The 19,150-nt window shown below is 43.0% G+C and overlaps 1 long non-coding RNA gene across 2 annotated transcripts in view; it reads right to left on the minus strand.

Moving 5' to 3' along the window:
- Positions 1–6,020: 6,020 nt before the first annotated feature.
- The window catches only part of LOC138844047 (uncharacterized), a 65,805-nt gene continuing 52,675 nt past the window's right edge, over positions 6,021–19,150 (minus strand). The window contains exons 6-7 of one of the 2 annotated variants that reach the window (XR_011379421.1): positions 11,761–11,922; positions 7,401–7,477 (exon numbers count right to left, since the gene is read on the minus strand). This is a non-coding gene — a long non-coding RNA (uncharacterized lncRNA). Of the gene's footprint in view, positions 7,478–11,760; positions 11,923–19,150 lie in introns of both variants that reach the window. The other variant, XR_011379420.1, reaches the window with a different exon arrangement.

The raw sequence follows: 19,150 nt of genomic DNA on the forward strand, positions 1-19,150 counted from the left end.
AGTATTGAGTTATCCTGGTCTGGTATAAACAATAAAAGAAAAGATGGCTAGAGATTTATCAGATACATAAAGCAACAGTGGCAATACTAATATACAAGGAAGAAATCAAAGCAAAAAGCCTTAAATGATATGCAAAGGGCAATTCTGTTTGAATTTCTGTCTATTTCTTTATGTTTCACAAATAGGAACAATACATGGGCAGCGTAGGGGAGCAGAGATAATACAAAATGCTATAAAATGAAAAGTTTAATTTTGTCTTTGCCACAGTCATGGAATCCAGCTGCTCCTGAAAGGAAACTGGTGTTAAATATGTTAATAACGGTTACACTTCACAGACCTGGAAACAGTGAACACCATTGTGCCAAAGTACAAAAGCCAAAGAAGAAAGAAAAAGAACATCATATCTGCAAGATATTTTAGTGTATCATTCTCAGTCTCAGACAAATTACACAGGCAACAAATTAACAAGATTAACAAACCTTAATAGTGCATATCAAATGTTGTACCTTTGCAAGGTCTTTTTTTCTCAATATCAATGGAGTTTATTATTAGTAAAACTGAATAGCAGAAACTAAATACTGTCTGGCTACAGTGCATTAAGACAAAAATCTGCGATGATATTTTAAATTCTAAGTAAGCAAAATACTTGGGATTTTAGTGATAAATGTATGTAACATTAATGTGTATTACATATAGGGAAAGCTACCATCTTCTAGAATGGATTTTCTCCTGGAAATTCCTATATTCACAACATAATTATGAATTTAGCTTTATTTTTACAGCAATGCAATGAAAACACTCATTTTATCTCATGAAAGAAGGCATATAAATATTGTTGTTTTTAACCAAAATGAAATTCTAGAGATAAAAGTTGACTGTTCAAGCTCCTCACAGGAGAAAGTGACATTTCCCTAGAATGGATTTGTGTTTTGATATTCTTCATTATTATGACCATTGAAATTGATCAAAGAAAATGAAATGAAATGAAAAACAGCAGGCGCTTCTCTGATACACATACACTAATATATCAACTGTAAGAAATAGACATGATAGTAGAATCAATGAACAGAAAAACCTGCCAAGATGTGATTGAATTAAGTCTCACTTTCCAGCATGAAAAAAAATTTTTTAATGATTTACTTATTTGAAAGTCAGAGTTATAGAGAAGGGTAAGGGGGGGACATAGAGAGAAATCTTCCATCTCCTGGTTCACTCCCCAAATGGCTGCAACAGCCAGAGCTGGACCAAACTGAAGTGAGGAGCCAGGAGCTTCTTCCTTGTCTCCCATGTAGGTGCAGGAGCCCAAGCACTTTGGCCATCTTCCACTGCTTTCCCAGGCCATAGCAGAGAGCTGGATCATAAGAGGAGCAGCTGGGACTCAAACTGGTGCCCTATGGGATGCTGAGGCTACAGGCAGCGGCTTTACCTTGCTATTCTGCAGCACCAGCCCCAGTATTTATTCTGACCATCATACTCTGGAGAGAGAAAGTAGTAAGGATTTTGTATTTGAGTAGACACTGCATAGCACTGCAGGGCCACACCAGTTGTAGCTTCATTCTCCATTTCTTTCTTTTCAAAAAAAGGTTTATTTACATTTACTTAGATATTTATTTTTTAAATATTTACTAATTTGAAAGGCAGAGTTAGAGAGAGAGAGAGAGAGAGAAAGAAAGAAATCTTCCATCTGCTAGTTCACTCCCCAAATGGCCACAACAAAACAAGGAGCCTGGAACTACTTGCTGGTCTCCCACATGGTTGGCAGGGACCCAAGCACTTGGGCCATATTACGCTGCTTTCCCAGGTGCATGAGTAGGGAGCTGGATCTGAAGTGGAGCAGTCAGGACTCAAACTCATGCCCGTTTGGGATGCCGCAGGCGTGGTTTAACCCTCTGCATCACAACGCCAGCCACCATTCTCTATTGCAGGCCATGTCTGCGAGGGTGTTTCATTGGCAGTCAATCAAATGTGGGTTTGCTGTTTCCTGGCGACAAAACCTGTTGCTTGAAGTCAGCTTTCTTTACTTTGCTCTTGCGTGTCTCTCAGTCATAAACTGCACCACACGAGGCCCTCACATTACCGCAGTTGCTGTGTTAGACCTGACTCATTTCTCCGAATTTTCCTGACGGGGTAGATTCCATGGTCTTGGGGGTATGAGCTCACTAATGAGACACCTGAAGAAATGGAGTTCTTACCAGAGGTTATACAGCCAGAGTAAAATGGGGGAGTCAATTTGAGACTTTTTTGTCTTTCTCTTTTCTTTTAATTGATTAATTTTTATTTTATTTGAAAGGCAGAGAGAGAGGGAGTGAGAGAGAGAGAGATAACTCATCCATCCACTGGTTCACTCCTCAAATGCCTACAACAGCTGGGGCTAGGCCAGGCTGAAGCCAGGAGTTGTGAACTCCATTCAGGTCTCTCTCATGGGTGTCAGAGGCCCAGGCATTTGAGCCATCACCTGCTGCCCTCCAGGGTACGCATTGGCAGGAAGCTGGATCAGAAGCAGGGTAGCCAGAACTCAAACCAGGCACTCTGGTACGGGATGGAGTCCACCTCTGTGCCAAATGCCCACCTCCCGCCTTTCTAGTTCTTGGCGTATTTAGGCTTTCTCCAGGGTATCCCTGGACTGCCTTAGCTAGCATTTATTCTGCTTCCCAGGCAGGTTCCTCGTTCTTGTGTTCCAGGGACTGGTTACAGTTATTTAAACAGTTTTCTAGTCCATTCATTTGTTTTGCTACTACTCTTTCATTTTTAAAAACATTGCTGTCATCATTTTTTTAAAAAAATATTTATTCATTTGGAAGTTAGAGTTACACCGAGAGAGGGAGAGACAGAAAGAGAGAATCTTCCATCTGCTGGTTCACTCCCAGATGGCTACAATGGCCAGGGCTGGGTCAGGCCAAAGCCAGGAGCCAGGAGCTTCTTCTGGGTCTCCCCTGTGGGTGGCCAGGACCCAAGCTGTTTTTCCCAGGCCAATAGCAGGGAGCTGGATCAGCAGTGGATCAGGGGCACGAACCAGCACCCACATGGGATGCTGTCATCACAGGAGGCAGCTTTACCCGCTACATCACAACACTGGGTCCAACTGTCATCCTTCTTAAAATTTTTTTTTATTTTCTATTGCATAATTCTTATCTTTCTTTAATAAGAAATGAAAGTAAAGGAGGCTGTGAATTCTTCTCTTGGCGTAACTGTGTTTTTGCCTCATATATTTTGATCTGTATTTATTATTATTATTCTCGATTAGTCATTGTGTAAGGTTTCCAAGTTGAGATTTGTTTTGTCCCAATACTTTTATTACTGCTTTTATCTTTTATTATACTTTAAAAATTATTATTATACTCTTGTCGGAGAGAGTAGAACATAGTCTCTTCCTTGGGGATATTTCTGAAACTTTCTTGGAGGCAAAATATTTGCAGTAAATTCAAGTAATAATTGATTGGTGTTTGCAGAGGTTTCATCAAGACCCAGGCTGAGGTTTCTGAAGGCCTCTCGTAACTGCTTCCTATGTTAAGTGTAACAACGCATGAAGATGATAAATGCAAAGCCAGACGTTGTGTTATTCTTCCTCCCCAGCTCCTTGTTACAAGTAAAGGATCTTGTCATATATTAGCTTTCATACATACATTTTGACCTTTTAAATTGTGTTACTGCATCCTTTTCTTAGTTTTTCTTAGTACTGAGAAAAAATATTAATTTTTCAGTTTTTATATTTTTATTCTTGTAATACTTCTTAAACTTAAAGCTTTATACATTTTGATGCTTTGTTAGTTGGTATGTAATGCTTTATGACTTTTCAAAGTTTTATTTATTTTATTTGAAAGGCAAAGTGACAAAGAGAGATCCTCTGTTCTGCCCTCAGCAGCTAACGTTGGACTGGGCCAAACCCAGGAACAAGGAGCTGGGTCTCCCATGTGGGTGACAAGGACCCAAGTATTTGGGCCATCACCCAGTGCCTCCAGAAGGGTATATATTAGCAGGGAGCTGGATTGAAAGTGGAGTGGGGACTGGAACCCAGGCACTTGTGAGTGTTCTAAGGGGAATCTTAACAGTTTAGCCAAATGCCCACTTCTGATGATATTTATATATTAATTTTGTATAAGTCTCTTTATTATTACTAAGCAAACCTCTTTGTCCTGTTTATTTCTTTTTGCCTTTAAATTTTTTACCACTACTTTCTTTTTAAAAATTTTTTTTTTACTTATTTATTTTATAGAGACCAAGAGAGAGCTGCCATCAGTTGGTTCTCTCCCCAGATGCCTGCAATAGCCAGGGCTGGGCCAGCAAAGCCAAGATCTAAGAATACAATCCAGGTCTCCCATGTGAACGGCAATGACCCAGCTACTTGAGCCACTGCCGCTGCCCCCAAGGTCCACATCAGCAGGAAGCGAGAATCGGGCATCGGGGCAGAGTTGAATTCAGGCACTCTGGTGCAGGATAGGGGTGTCTTTACCGGCAGCTGAACCACTATGCCAAACGCCTGCCTCTATTTTCTTTTTGTTGAATTGTCTGGCTACACTTTTGATCAACCTTTCATTATATTCTTTCTAAGCTGTTTTATCTTCAGTGTGCCTCTTACTACGTGTGGTTGGGTTCTGTATTTTTACCTAATCAGGGTCTTTATATGTATATATGATTTTTTTATAGAATAAAGGGAAAACCCCACATTTTTATATCCTGAGGCAATTGATAATATTTTGTTATATTTCTTTCCTTTGCTTTTTATGAATTAAATACCAGCTTTTAATGAGGTATTTAATTAGGTTTTTAAAAAACTTGATTAGTACAGGGCCAGTGCTGTGGTGCAGTGGTAAAGCTGCTACCTGCAGTGCCAGCATCCCATATGGGCGCCAGTTCAAGACTCGACTGCTCCTCTTCCAACCCAGCTCTCTCCCATGGCCTGGGAAAGCAGTGGAAGATGGCTCAAGTCCTTGAGCTCCTGCACCCGGGTAGGAGACCCAGAAGAAGCTCCTGGCTCCTGGCTTCGGATCAGCACAGCTCCAGCCATTGCAGCCATTTGGAGAGTGAACCAGTGAATGGAAGACCTTTCTCTCTCTCTCTCTGCCTCTGCCTTTCAAACAAATAAATAAATCTTTTAAAAAACCAAAAACATGACAAGTAGTTCTACATGCAAAAAATTAATGAAAAACATATAGAAGTACCTAAAATTAAATAATACAAATACAAGTCTGAATAATTCTCAGTTCCACTTTCCAGATACAACTTTTTTATTTTTTTATTTTTTATTTTTTTTAACTTTTATTTAATGAATATAAATTTCCAAAGTACAGTTATGGATTACAATGGCTTCCCCCCCATAATGTCCCTCCCACCCGTAACCCTCCCCTTTCCCATTCCCTCTCCCCTTCCATTCACATCAAGATTCATTTTTGATTCTCTTTATATACAGAAGATCAGTTCAGCATACATTAAGTAAAGATTTCAACAGTTTGCTCCCACACAGAAACATAAAGTGAAAAATACTGTTTGAGTACTAGTTATAGCATTAAATCTCAAGGTACAGCACATTAAGGACAGAGATCCTACATGAGGAGTAAGTGCACAGTGACTCCTGTTGTTGACTTAACAAACTGACACTCTTGTTTATGGCCTCAGTAATCACCCTAGGCTCTTGTCATGAGCTGCCAAGGCTATGGAAGCCCCCTGAGTTCACCGACTCTGATCATATTTAGACAAGGCCATGGTCAAAGTGGAAGTTCTCTCCTCCCTTCAGAGAAAGGTACCTCCTTCTTTGATGACCCGTTCTTTCCACTGGGATCTCACTCGCGGAGATCTTTCATTTAGGTGGTTTTTTTTTGTTTTTTTTTTTTTTGTTTTTGCCAGAGTGTCTTGGCTTTCCATGCCTGAAATACTCTCATGGGCTTTTCAGCCAGATCCGCATGCCTTAAAGGCTGATTCTGAGGCCAGAGTGCTGTTTAGGACATCTGCCATTCTATGGGTCTGCTGTGTATCTCACTTCCCATGAGATACAACTTTTTTTTTATTAAAAATTTATTTATTTGTTTGAAAGGCAGAGTTACAGAGAGTTGGAGAGAGAGGGATCTTCTGTCTGCTGGTTCACTCTCCAAATGGCCTCAATGGTTGGGGCCAGGAGTCAGGAGCTTCTTCTGGGTCTCCCACATGAATACAGGGGCCCAAGCACTTGGGCCATCTTCCACTGCTTTCGTAGGCGCATTATCAGAGAGCTGGATCTGAAGTGGGGCAGTTGGGTCTCAAACCAGCACCCATATGAGATGCCTGCATTGCAGCTTGCAGGTGGAGCACCAGCTGTGCCACAGTGCTAACCTCATTAAAGGACAAACATTTTATACACCTTCACTCCCTCTCACATCCCTTTCCCTCACAGCTCTCTGTATTTGTTAATTACTGTATAATTTTGCATTATCAATTTTAAATATTTGCATATTATTCCATAATTGGAATTAAGTATTTTGTGCTTTGTCTTTAGATTAATCTTGACCATTGAAACCCACAAAGCATCATTTTTAGCATAATGCACACATATACATTATTTAGTGCTTTGCTTTCTTTTGGAGGGGGATCTACTTAAATCTGCCACTGTTTTTCAATCTTTCATGTTATTATTTTTTTTTTTAAAATGTTTCCCTTTCCTTTTTCAGGAGCAAAATTCTCTTTATGGGTTGCATCATTTTTGGAATCCCTGTGTGTAAGGAAAGGCTTTTCCCCTCTTTTCTCAGTTTTGTGCTAGACCAACCAGAACTAGAAATCTAACTTCAAATCTCCCGAAGGGAAGGTGGAAGGGGAAGGGAAAGAGAAAGGAGAGGGGCGAATTCAACTGGCCCCGTGATTCCAGTGAGGTGCTCTCAGGACCTGTGACTGCCCGGAACGCTTGTTTGGTTATCTGCGGCTGTGTAATAATCTTGAAAATTAGTGGTTGAAAACAATGCCCATTTTATTATTTCCAATGATCCTACGGGTTAACTGGGCTCAGCTGGGCCAGTTTTCAGCTGCATATAATGAGGGCTGCGGCTGTGTTCAGCTGGGCTCTGGACTGGGTGTATTATCCCAATGGCTCATTCCCACGGCTGGCAGAGATGCTGGCTGTTGGCTGGGGCACCTTAGGTTGGCCTTTCCATGTGGCTTGCGCTTTTCAGTGTGGCAGCTGCCTTCCGAGAGTCCCCAGAGAAAGGAAGTAGAAGCTGCCAGTCCTCCCGACAGCAGGGCCTGGAACTGGCACGCTGTCTCTTTCACCATGTTTTGAATTTGTTGACTCTGAGCTTAGAGCTACTCCAGAGGCTTCCCTGGGAAAATTCTCTCCTACATCTGACACCTGGCATTGTGCAATTATCTGCCCCCCCCCCCCCCGCTTTGTTTTTTGTCTTACAAACTCTTATGTATCTTCGTTGATTTCTTCCCACTTTGCAGTTTGCTCTCTTTACTTTCCTGAGCTCTTTTCATTGTATCATCTTTTGGCTTCTTTGAGTTATCTCCGTGGAACCTGGGGAGTAAAGGGGCATAATTGTTTAATTTGCCATCACCAAACAACTCTACAATTTTAGTTTGGTGTTGATCATGTTCTGAAATTTTTATCCTAGTTTTTTATTGGCTAATTATTATTATATAATGTATATTGTATAAAGTAATAAAAATAGATTTCTTTCAAAAGTCATTAAAACCATTTTATTTAGAAACAATAGGTACCAATGGGTATAGTAATAATCATTAAGTTCTATGTGTAACAGAATACAAACTTACTGTTACTCTATGTCTATCACAATTTCTCCATTTGTAAATTCTTGTTTGTAAGTTTTTTTTTTTTTTCATTCATTTGAAAGGCAGAGAGAGAGAGAGAGAGAGAGAAGGATCTTCCATATGCTGGTTCACTTCCCAAATGCCTGCAACAGCCAGGGCCAAAGCCAGGAGGCCAGAATTGCATCTGGATCTGTCACATGTATGGCAGGGACTCAATCATTTGAGACATCACCTGCTGCCTCCCAGGATGTTATTAGTAAGAGGCTGGATCAGAAGCAGAGGAGCTAGGATTCAAACTAGGTACTCCAGTATGAGATATGGATGTACCAAGTGGCAGCTTAACCCATTGGACCCCAACACACGGCTCCTGTAAATTCATTTTAAAAACCTTTTGATTGATTGATTTGAGAGAGAGAGAGAAAGAGAGAGAGAGAGAGTGAGTCCCTTCTGCTAGCTCACTCTCCAAATGCCTGCAACAGCCAGGGTTGGGCCAGGGTCTGAAGGGGAGAGCCAGGAACTCAGTCTAGATCTTCCATGGGTGGCTGGAGCCCAGCTACTTGAGTCATCACCCCTGCCTCCTAGGGTCTGCAGTAGAAGGAAGCCAGAGTCAGGAGCCAGAGCTGGGCCTCTAACCTAGGACACTCCTAAATGGAATACAGTCATCCCAAACAGCATCTTAACAGCTCTGCCAAATGCCCACTCCTCCACTGGTAGATTCTTTGAATTCCTTTAACAACAGAACTGTTCTTTCAAGTATACTTTCCAGGAAGATTTGATTAATACTAAAATTACCAAGTTCTTTCATATTTAGGAACATATTTCCCATGCCTCTGTCTTTGAAAGATATTGTGCCTAGGTTATGAGTTCTTGAATCATAGCCTTGCTTCTCAATATTGTTCCATGACCTTGTTCATCTTGTGTTCCAATGGATAGTTATCTAAAGTCAGTCTGATACATATGTTTTTCTTTTAAAGGTGCCAAGTTTCCTCTGCCCAGATGCTTGTAAGACTGTTCTCAGCCTTGAAATTCAGCTATTTCATCGTGCTGTGTCTTGGTCTTGGAGAATGTCTCTCTTTCCTTGATGCATTGTTTTAACCTGAAGAGTAAGACCTCTCTTTTGGCAGCATGTCCTCCTCTGTAGCCTTTGAGTCACTTTCTCATCCTTCTTTTGCTTCATTTTGCTCTCCCTTCTCTAGGACACCCATGATGTGTGTGCTGAATCACCCTTCTTTCTTTTCCCGTATGTGACTCAGGTGTCAGCTAAGGCCACTTGGCCACTTGAAATCTGGGTAACTGATGAAGGCCCCAGTCAATTCCAGGCCCTAAAAGACCAAAGACCCCACAATTGCAAGTATATCCTGTGTCTCTTTGTCTCTGTCTTTCTTACTAGACAGCCACAAACTCACACTTTTTGTAAAAAATTATTTTCGCCAAAAAATCAACTGACATCAATATTGCCTCACTTATTTAAAAAAAGATTCATTTTATTTGTTAGAAAGACAGAGTTACAGAGTGGAGGAAGAGAAAGAAAAAGAGATCTTCTATCTACTGGTTCACTCCCCAGATAGCTGCAACAGCCAGGAACCAGGAGCTTCATCCAGGTCTCCCACATGGGTGGAGGCGCCCAAGCATTTGAGTCATCTTCCACTGCTTTTCCTAGGTGCATTAGCAGGGAGCTGGATCAGGAGTGGAGCCCATATGAAATGCTAGCAAGGCAGGCAGTGGCTTAACCCATTACACCACAACACTAGCCCCTTCCATCATTTTAAATTGATCTGGAGTTTGTGACCTTCCATCATCTCTCTCCCCCGATTTCTCTACCCCTTCATTCCACCTCTGGTCCTTACCCACTTTACGGCAGATAGTGGCCCCAGTTCCAAATTCTTTCACCTGGATGTTTCTTTAAAACCTTAACAACTTAATGAGCCTACAGCTGGGAGTAGGGTGGGTGCGGGGAATTTAGAACTCATTCTATACACTTCCAATCTGCCCAAACAAAAGCTTTGGTCACAGGTGCATTCAGGTATTTAAATGATGTCATCAAGATTATGTTTCCCACTCTTCCTCTCAGGTTATGTTTGTCTCTGCTTCTTTTTCTTGTGGCCTCATTCTCTTTGGATACAAATATGCTCATTCTATGCAGTAGAAAAGATGGCCGCGGGTAGCCTCAATCCAGTGTACAACCTTTTAACACATACAAAAGGGAGACACTCCCTCCGTTTCCCAGTATTTCATATATCAAGTCTCTTGGAAGAAATATGATTGGGCTGGCTTGAGTCAGTGCCCAATTGCATTGTGTAAACATGGCTGGCGTAGCATGATTGGACAGGGTGTATTGTGTACCCGCTCTCTTAGCCAGTCCCATGGGAATCACTGGGGATCTGTGAAGACCAGTTCTCCAGTGGAAAGAGGAGTGTTTTGTTGAAAAGACAAAAGCAACAGATGTCTACCACACCTCGCACCCTTTGGTATGGAAATGTGCCCTAGCTGTATTCTCTTTCCCTGTGTGGCTCATCCTGTCTCTAGTTAAGAGTTATTTGCAAAACCTTTCAAAACCTTGTCACTTAAATATCAATATTTAGGGAACCCACATTGGCTTGTGTTTTCACCTCTTTTGTGATTTTTTTTTGTCCTCTCAGTAGATTTCAAGGAAGGGGTGATAGTGGCAAGTTACTTTTATGAAAGGTCTTTTGTTTGTTTTTGTTTTGTTTGCCAGTAAAACATGTTGGAAACAGAAGAGCAAATTCTATGAAGAAGAGGGAGAAGGACCAAAGGACAGATGACCTTCTGAATCCCAATTTTTCCAAGTGAAATTATAGCAGCTGCAATGGTTTCACAAAAGAGTGTATGGTGTATATGACAATACAGCAATTCCGGCAGTAAAAATGCACAATCCACTAGGTGTCTGAATGGTTTTAAATTCAAAGAAAAATCCTGCTCTGCAGTTACTCATGGAAAGCAACAACATTTATTGAGGACTTATGATTTTCCAGGCACTCTGCTGAATAATGAGTACACTCATGGGTTAAGATTAAAGCGAAGTCTATGTTAAGCATTTAAAATCAACCTTTATGTAGATTTTAAAACCCTTTACTTGCTCCATGTACTCCACTCTTTATTATAAGTGATGATTTTAGAAGATTCTACCTAATTTTTTCCCTTGGAAATTTTTTTTAAAATTAATTTACTTGACTGACAGAGCAAGCTCTCCTGCAGTGGTTCATGCACAAATGCCTTCAATGGTGTGGGCTGGGCTGGACTGAAGTAAGAGTTAGGGACTGAATCCAGGTCTCCAGCATGGGTAGCAGGCAGGGACTCGAGTACTTGGGACATCACCGCTGCTTCCTGGAGTCTGCACAGCTGGGACTGCTAACCAGGAGCTGGAGCCGGGACCTGGACTAAGGTGCTCCTGGATAGTACACGGACATCTTAACTGCTCTGCTAAATGTCTGCTCCTATTTCCCTTAAAAGACAAAACAAAACAAACAACAACAAAAACTCTGTTTTTGTGTAACAGCAGCCATCATTTGGTGAAGTTCTATTACGTTATTTGAATTTTATATACATATCGCTAATCCTCCTCAAAACACTATACGTGTGATCATTGCCACTTATATATGAAAACAATGAGATTTAAAGGGGTTAACACTCACTGCTCAAGATCAAGCAACAGAATCCATAGAAGATGAAAGCAGTATCTAGGGGTAGTGAGCTAAGCCTCCGCGTATGGCACCAGCATCCCTTATGGGTGCCAGCTCAGATCCAGCTCTCTGCTATGGCCTGGGGAAAGCAGTACAAGATGGCCCAAGTCCTTGGGTCCCTGTACCTCCGTGGAAGACCCAGAAAAAGCTCCTCGCTCCTGGCTTCAAATTGCTCAGTTCTGGCCATTCGGCCATTTGAGGAGTGAACCAGCAGATGGAAGACCTTTCTCTCTGTCTCTCCATCTCTCTCTAACTCTACCTCTCAAACAAATAAATAAAAATCTTTAAAAAAAAAAAAAAGAAAGAAAGCAGTATCTGGAAGACATACCTGTGCCCTCATGTTCACTGCAGCATGAGTCACAAAAGCCAAGTTATGGAGCAACCTTCGTGCATGTAGCTGGATGAATAACATGTGGTCTAAATGTGCAATGCAGTGTTACTCAGCTTTCAGAAGGAGAAAACTCCTGTCATCGAGGACAATGTGGAAGAACTGGAGAAGGGATAAGTGGTTAGATAAGCCAGGCACAGGGGTGCTGCATGATCTTATGAATTTACTTCCAACAGACCAGAGAAATGGAATTCAAAGGTCTTTATTTTGAGGCAACCATTTTGAAATTTACGCATACAAGGGATTTCAAAAAGTTCATGAAAATTGGGTATTATGAAAAACCTATATATATATATTTCAAAATGTGTGTACCAAGATACACTTTTCTTGGAGCTCATGTTGTGACACGAGTCAAGCCTCTGCCTGTGACACTGGCACTACGTATGGATGCTGGTTTGTGTACAGTCTGCTCCACTTCCGATCCAGCTCCCTGCTAATGGCCTGGGGAAAGCAGTGGAAGATGGTCCAAGTGTTTGGCTCCTGCCACTCACATGGGAAACTCAGATGAAGCTCCTGGCTCCTGGCTCCTGTCTTCGGTCTGGCCCAACACTGGCTGTTGCGGTCTTTGAGGAGGGGACCAATGGATGGAAGATCTCTTTCTGTCTCTATCTCTGTCTCTCTCTCTCTCTAACTCTGGCTTTCAAATTAATAAATAAATCCTTTAAAAAATTGCAATCAAAATGTCAAAAAGCAACTAATTAAACAATTACACTGCAGAAATTGTAATAATACTTATCAAGAGTCATGTTTTCAAATGATTTTAATGACATGGAGAAATGTCTAAAATATACCAAGTGAAAATTAAAAAGTGAAAGAGATAAAAATTCTAAATACATTATATATTAAGTGAACAAAATTCGCATTTTTAAATGACTGGAGGCCAATCTGAAGTTAACACTGCAAAGTGGAGAAGGGGGAAAATAGCAATTGAAAGAATTCTAGAGACAAGAAAGAAAGGCACAAAACCACAGGTTTCTCTGCATCACTGTCCGAGGTTTCCAGCGCGGGAAGCAGAGAATCATGGGACAAACAGACACACCGTAGGCTCTGACGTTCTGGGAAAAATAGTGGGCGTCGGGGTTGAGTCCCTTTATCAGGTTCCACAGAGCTGGCTTGTGCTTCTTAAGCTTCCCCAGTTCCTTAGCACGGGAAAGTGATGCTCCTGCGAGCATCCCTGCTTCGGAGCGTCCTCGCAGTGAGGCTGCTAGGCTGACCGTCTGGCTTACACAGCAGCTCCCTGTCTGGATCAAGGGAGACGGTTACCTCAGTGACCTTGTTCACCTCAGGGTTCACTGTGGCAGCTCCGAAACTGCAGAGTGGAGAAAGTAAACCCTACATTGTGGTCACCTCGCCACCACAGAAAGAAACCAAACAGGTTCAACCTGAAACTGCCTGCTGACCTTTCCTGTTTCCTCACCCTGCAGAGTTCTGAGATCACTCACCTAAGGGACCAGCATTTGTTTATTTAATGCAGAGGGAGAGAGAGCTTCCATCCGCTGGTCCCCTCCCCAAAGGCCTGCAATAGCTTGGCCAAAGTTGGGAGCCAGAAGTTCAATTCAGGTCTCCTATGTCGTTGGCAAGGACCCAAGTTCCTGAGCCATCACCACCGACTCCTGGCTCTGAATAAGCAGGAGGCTGGAATCAGGAGTTGGAGCCTGGTATGGAGCCCAGGCACTTGGATACAGGAGGCAAGTGTCTTAATGGGTATCTTCACTGCTAAGGCTCAAAGCCCACCCCACCTCACCTGTTTTTTTGTATTTGGGTCTAATGTAAATGATGGTGCCCTGGATCGCCTACAGCTTATAAAATGGCTCCAAGACAACACCTCTACTGTTGGCGCTGACAGTCACACCCACATACCTTTTGAAGTTAGATAGGTAGATTTTTGTGGATAAGGAAGGATACATTCCATAAACACAAACTGGAGGACATTGATTAGATGGAACCAAGGAAGAACGTTTAGGACAGAAAATAGACCACGAGCTGGATATGAGTCAACAAAGCTACATAAAACATGCAGCATTTGGGAATTCTCAATGAAAGCATTGTTTGTAAGACAATTCTCCCTCTCTCTTTGTCCCTCTCCAGTGAAGATGTGGGTACAACATGTTGCAGAGAGAACACAGTGACAGCAGGAAATCTGGAGAGCAAATTACAAAGAGAGAGTGGATAAACACTAAGGCATTTCTAGAAGTGCAATAGTAATCAATAAATATATGAGTACGTATATCTAAGAAAACAGCAAGGTAGAGTGAGAGGTCAATGAGTATGCAGGTTGGTTTACTCCATTCACTGCAGAAGTAAGAGGTACAGCTGTCAAACTCAAAGGTTTAAGTTAAACATTCTGAGTTTAAATAGAAGAAAAAAGTCTCCAGTCTAGGGTAAGCTCTATCATTACTCCACGGGGTGGGGAATGCTTGGCCCATAGGCCATATACGGCCCACAGAATCATTTAGTCTGGCCCTACCAAGGCAACTGTAGGTGAGACTCAAAAGTCAATAAATCTATAGCAGGCTGATTTTTAAGTTGATGATTTTGTATGGTTTGTGGATGATGTTATAAAATCTAAATGGCCCTTGGCAGAAAAAGTTTCCCCATCTCTGCCAGATAAACTGTGGTTAATATTCATTGCATTATGCCACTTGCCACGTACCCTTCCAAGGTTCTGACATACATCAGCTTATTGATTCTCTGAGAAACACTATGAAATGTGTGCTATTATAGCCTCAATTTATAATGCATGCATAGAAAGGTTAAGTATCTTGGCCAATGACTTGCTGCCAGTGTCAGGGCAAGGTTTGAGGCAGGAAGCCAACTGACATCCAGCAAACTGGTGCTCCAGTCTTCCTACAATGAACCTATTTGAAGAGTTCACTCCTTGCCCTTTTGAGTTCATCACTGTGATTGTTCATTTTATGTGTCAACCTCCCTGTGTCACAGGTGGCCCAGACTAAAGACAGCTTCTGCATGTATCTTTGAGGATATTTATGGAGAGGGCTAGCACATGAGTTGGTGGAAAATGTATAGAGGATTGTTCTCTGCAATGTTGCTGGGCATCACCCAATCCACTGGGGGCCCAGCAGAACAAAAGCTGAAGGAGAAAGGCTTTGACTCTGTCTGCCTCCTGCCTGCCTGATATCTGGTGCTGGGACTTGGTCTTCTGCCCCTGGACTGGGATTTATATAATGAAGCTTCCTGAGTTCTCAGGCCTTCAGAGCTGGGCTGGATTTACTCCACCCACTTTCTTGGTTCTCCAGCCTGCAGAAAGCAAATCATGGAACTTCCCAGTCTCCTATGCACATGAGCCAGCTCCTCATAGCAAATCTCTTCATATACCTATGTACTCTCTGTATCCACAGATTATGATATACATCTTCTACCAACCACAATCTGAAAATATTACCAAAAAATTGATCATTACTGACATGAACTGTGCAGTTAGGCCTACAATGGTTGCATCTGTACTTTTTTCCTCACCATTATTCCCTACACAATACTGTCTGATGACTATTTGCAAACATTTTCATTATATTAGGTATGATAAGTAATCCACAGATGATTTAAAGTGTACAGGAAGATTGCATAGGTTATATGCAAATACTATGCAGAACTTGAGCATCTACACCCTTTGGTATCCCAGGGAGTCCTGGAACCGATTCTCTGAGGACACCAAGGAATGAGTGTGTATTCTGTTGGTTCTGTTTCTCTGGCTAATCCTGACTCACACAATTGTATGACTCCAATCTGCTCAGAGTCTGGTGCAACTTTAGGGAACTGAGAAAAGATACAATATGAATGATCTGCATTCACAAGTATCACTTTCTTATTTCCAGCTTCGCATCAGCTTATAGAAACATCCTGAAATCATAAAAAAATCATTAAAAAACATAAAAAAATATGTTTTGACAATGTATCTGCTCAGCACAAGAACCTCTGAGGGAGGCCGGCACTGTGGTGTAGTGGATGGAGCCACCGCCTGCAGTGCTGGCATCCAATGTGGGTTCTGGTTTGAGTCCTGGCTGTACCAATTCTGATCCAGCTCCCTGTTAATGCACCTGAGAAAGCAGTGGAGGACAGCCCAAGTGCTTGGGCCTCTGCACCCATGTGGGAGACCCAGAGGAAGATCCTGGCTTCAGCTTGGCCCAGCCCTGTTTGTTGAAGTCATTTGGGGAGTGAACCATCAGGTGTGAGATCTCTCTCTCTCTCTCTTTCTATCCTTCTTTCTCTGTAACTCTTTCAAGTAAATAAAATAAATCTTAAAAAAAAAAAAAAAGGAACCTCTTAGGATGTAATCACCACTGTGCATATTTGCATGCAAGTTTTATGCCTTTACTTTGTTACAAATGTTCTCACATATTCCTTATAAAAACCCTGACTGCATGTTGAGGCTGGTATTATCCTCTGCATTCTGTGGGTGAGATACCCGAAGTGGTGAGAGGTCAGAAGACTTGTCCAAGCCTCAACAGAACCAGGATGAGAATTCTTATTCACTGAGTGTTCCCCCAAGGGATGGAACCCCCCGAGGCCGGGGAAAGTCCCTGTTCCTCGGCGCATCTTGTGTCACTAGTATGATCATACATACCCTATGGGAGATCTTTAACATGGATTGTTGAAAGATGTTGGTAGCAAGAAGAATTCTAAAATGCTAGTGCATAGCAGGCGCAGTGCCTGCATCCTGAGGTAAAGGGCTGGAAGAGGTCTTTATTCTTTATTTTGTTCCACGAGGGCCCCTTCAGTCCCTTGTTCCTAAGGGAGGCCAGTAGTGCAGTCGTCTGAATGCACCAATCTCAGCCGGCGGGGGTGGGAGCTGTTGAAGAAGATCCTGCTGTTATTAGCGTGCCTTTCTCTAATGAAAGGGGGAGGGGTCTTGTTTTGAGCAGAGATTTTCTTTTTTGTTGTTGTCATGGGATTTCTGCCCCCTATACCTGATGATGGTAGAAGTGAGGCGGTTGACAAGGAGGAACTGGGCCCCAACAGCGCAGTGGTAAGCTGGGGGGTGGAAAACAGATGGCCCATGGGGAGCATAACAGATGAAATAGACATCCAGCTTAAATTTCCCTCTTCTGCTAACAGTGCCCTCGCCTTTTGGTCATGTCTGTTGAACATGGCAGCCCTGCCTTCCATGCTTGTGGAAATAAGACAGAGGGCTTCGTGCTTGCTGTGGGAAGATCAGGGATTAGAGAGGGGGCAATGGGTGGAGAAATGATTATGAAATAGCCAGAAGCGGGGCCAGCGCCACAGCTCACTAGGCTAATCCTCCGCCTTGCGGCGCCGGCACACCGGGTTCTAGTCCCGGTCGGGGCGCTAGATTCTGTCCTGGTTGCCCCTCTTCCAGGCCAGCTCTCTGCTGTTGCCCGGGAGTGCAGTGGAGGATGGCCCAGGTGCTTGGGCCCTGCACCCCATGGGAGACCAGGATAAGTACCTGGCTCCTGCCATTGGATCAGCACAGTGCGCCGGCCACAGCGCGCCGGCCGCAGCACGCCAGCCATTGGAGGGTGAACCAACGGCAAAGGAAGACCTTTCTCTCTGTCTCTCTCTCTCACTGTCCATTCTGCCTGTCAAAAAAAAAATTAAAAAAAAAAATAGCCAGAAATGAACAGCAGAGAAGCTTCAAGACATGGAAGGTGCAAGAGGTAAGCCAAGACGACCAGGATGAAAGTGTGGGGAAAAGGAGCAGCCCCAGGCACCCTGGAGGAGACTCAGAAGGGGTCGGGAGGACACCGGACCTGCTGCACACAAGCAGGGGCAAATTTGTATGAGCTTGAAATAGAAAGGCTCCCCCACCGCGGTGCACGTGCTCAGAAGCAGACACACGCACACGAGCGTGCTGAGAGCTGGACAGCCTGGGGAGGACGCGGGTTACTTCTGTTAACTGCGTGAACTTCCATGTGTCCTGAATCTGTGAACAACCACAAAGTGACACTAGCTCACACTGGCTCTGTGGAAGATGGGGGTGGGGATGAATAGTTCGTGGAAGGAAATGAAACCGTAGAAGCAACAGAACTGCAACCAGGAGAAACATTACTTATGCAAGTGGCATGTAAATACCTGCCTTTCTGCAGATACAACTCTGCCCCTTCGGATGGTTTTAGACACCTGCCGGGGGCTCTGGGCTGCAGCCCAGATAAACGGCTGTTTCAGCCAGGGAAAGTCAGATGTTGAGACATTTTTTAAAAAGATTGATTTTATTTATTTGAAAAGCAGAGTAATGGGGGGGGGGGAGAGAAAGAGAGAGAGAAAGAGAGATCTTTCATTCTCTGGTTCACTCCCCAGATGGCTGCAATGGCTAGGGCTGGGCCAGTCTGAAACCAGGAGCCTGGAACTCCCTCTGGGTCTCACACATGGGTGCAGGGACCCAAGCACTTGGGCCATCTTCCACTGCTTCCCCAGGCCATAGCAGGGAGCTGAATTGGAAGTGGAGCAGCCCAGGACTGCTCATATAGGCATCAGCACTCATAGGATGCCAGCATCACAGGCAGTGGCTTAAAAGCTGGCCCCTGTTAACATTGATTTTTATAAAGAATATAATAGACATCTGAATCAGCAAAAATAGTTTATAATTATTTGCATGTATGAAATAGTCTTTTTAAATGTGTTTGTTATAATCCACTATATATTAAAAGAACTCAAGAATTAATACACAATAGGCACATCTAGGCCTAATGGGTAGCTACATGTTTCCTGAAGAACTGTCAGCAATGAAAACAGTAATATTATAAATGTTTAAGTGACAATAATTACACTTGGCATTGAGATGAACGCCATACTTATTTTAGCCATTGTTTTGCTTCATATTCTACAAAAAAGCAGTACTCTGAAGATAATCTTTATACCCTAAAAGACCTACCTTTCATCATGATGCATCGTTTAATACCCTAAAATTCTTTTCTGTAACACTATGTTGTTGAATATATTCTACTACATCTAATGGAACAATGGTAACTCCTGGGTATATTTTTTTCTTTTTCTTTCTTTCTTTTCTTTTTTTCTTTTTGACAGGCAGAATTAGAGAGAGAGAGAGAGAGAGAGAGAGAGAGAGAGAAAGGGCTTCCTTTTTCGTTGGTTCACCCCCAAAATGGCTGCTATGGCCAGCGCACTGTGCCGATCCGAAGCCAGGAGCCAAGTGCTTCCTCCTGGTCTCCCATGCGGGTGCAGGGCCCAAGCACTTGGGCCATCCTCCACTGCCTTTCCAGGCCACAGCAGAGCGCTGGACTGGAAGAGGAGCAACTGGGACAGAATCCGGCACCCTTTCCGGGACTAGAACCTGGGGTGCAGGCGCCACAAGCGGAGGATTAGCCAAGTGAGCCGTGGCGCTGGCCACTCCTGGGTA

Source organism: Oryctolagus cuniculus, chromosome 10 (assembly GCF_964237555.1).
Source record: "Oryctolagus cuniculus chromosome 10, mOryCun1.1, whole genome shotgun sequence".
Taxonomy (NCBI): domain Eukaryota; kingdom Metazoa; phylum Chordata; class Mammalia; order Lagomorpha; family Leporidae; genus Oryctolagus; species Oryctolagus cuniculus.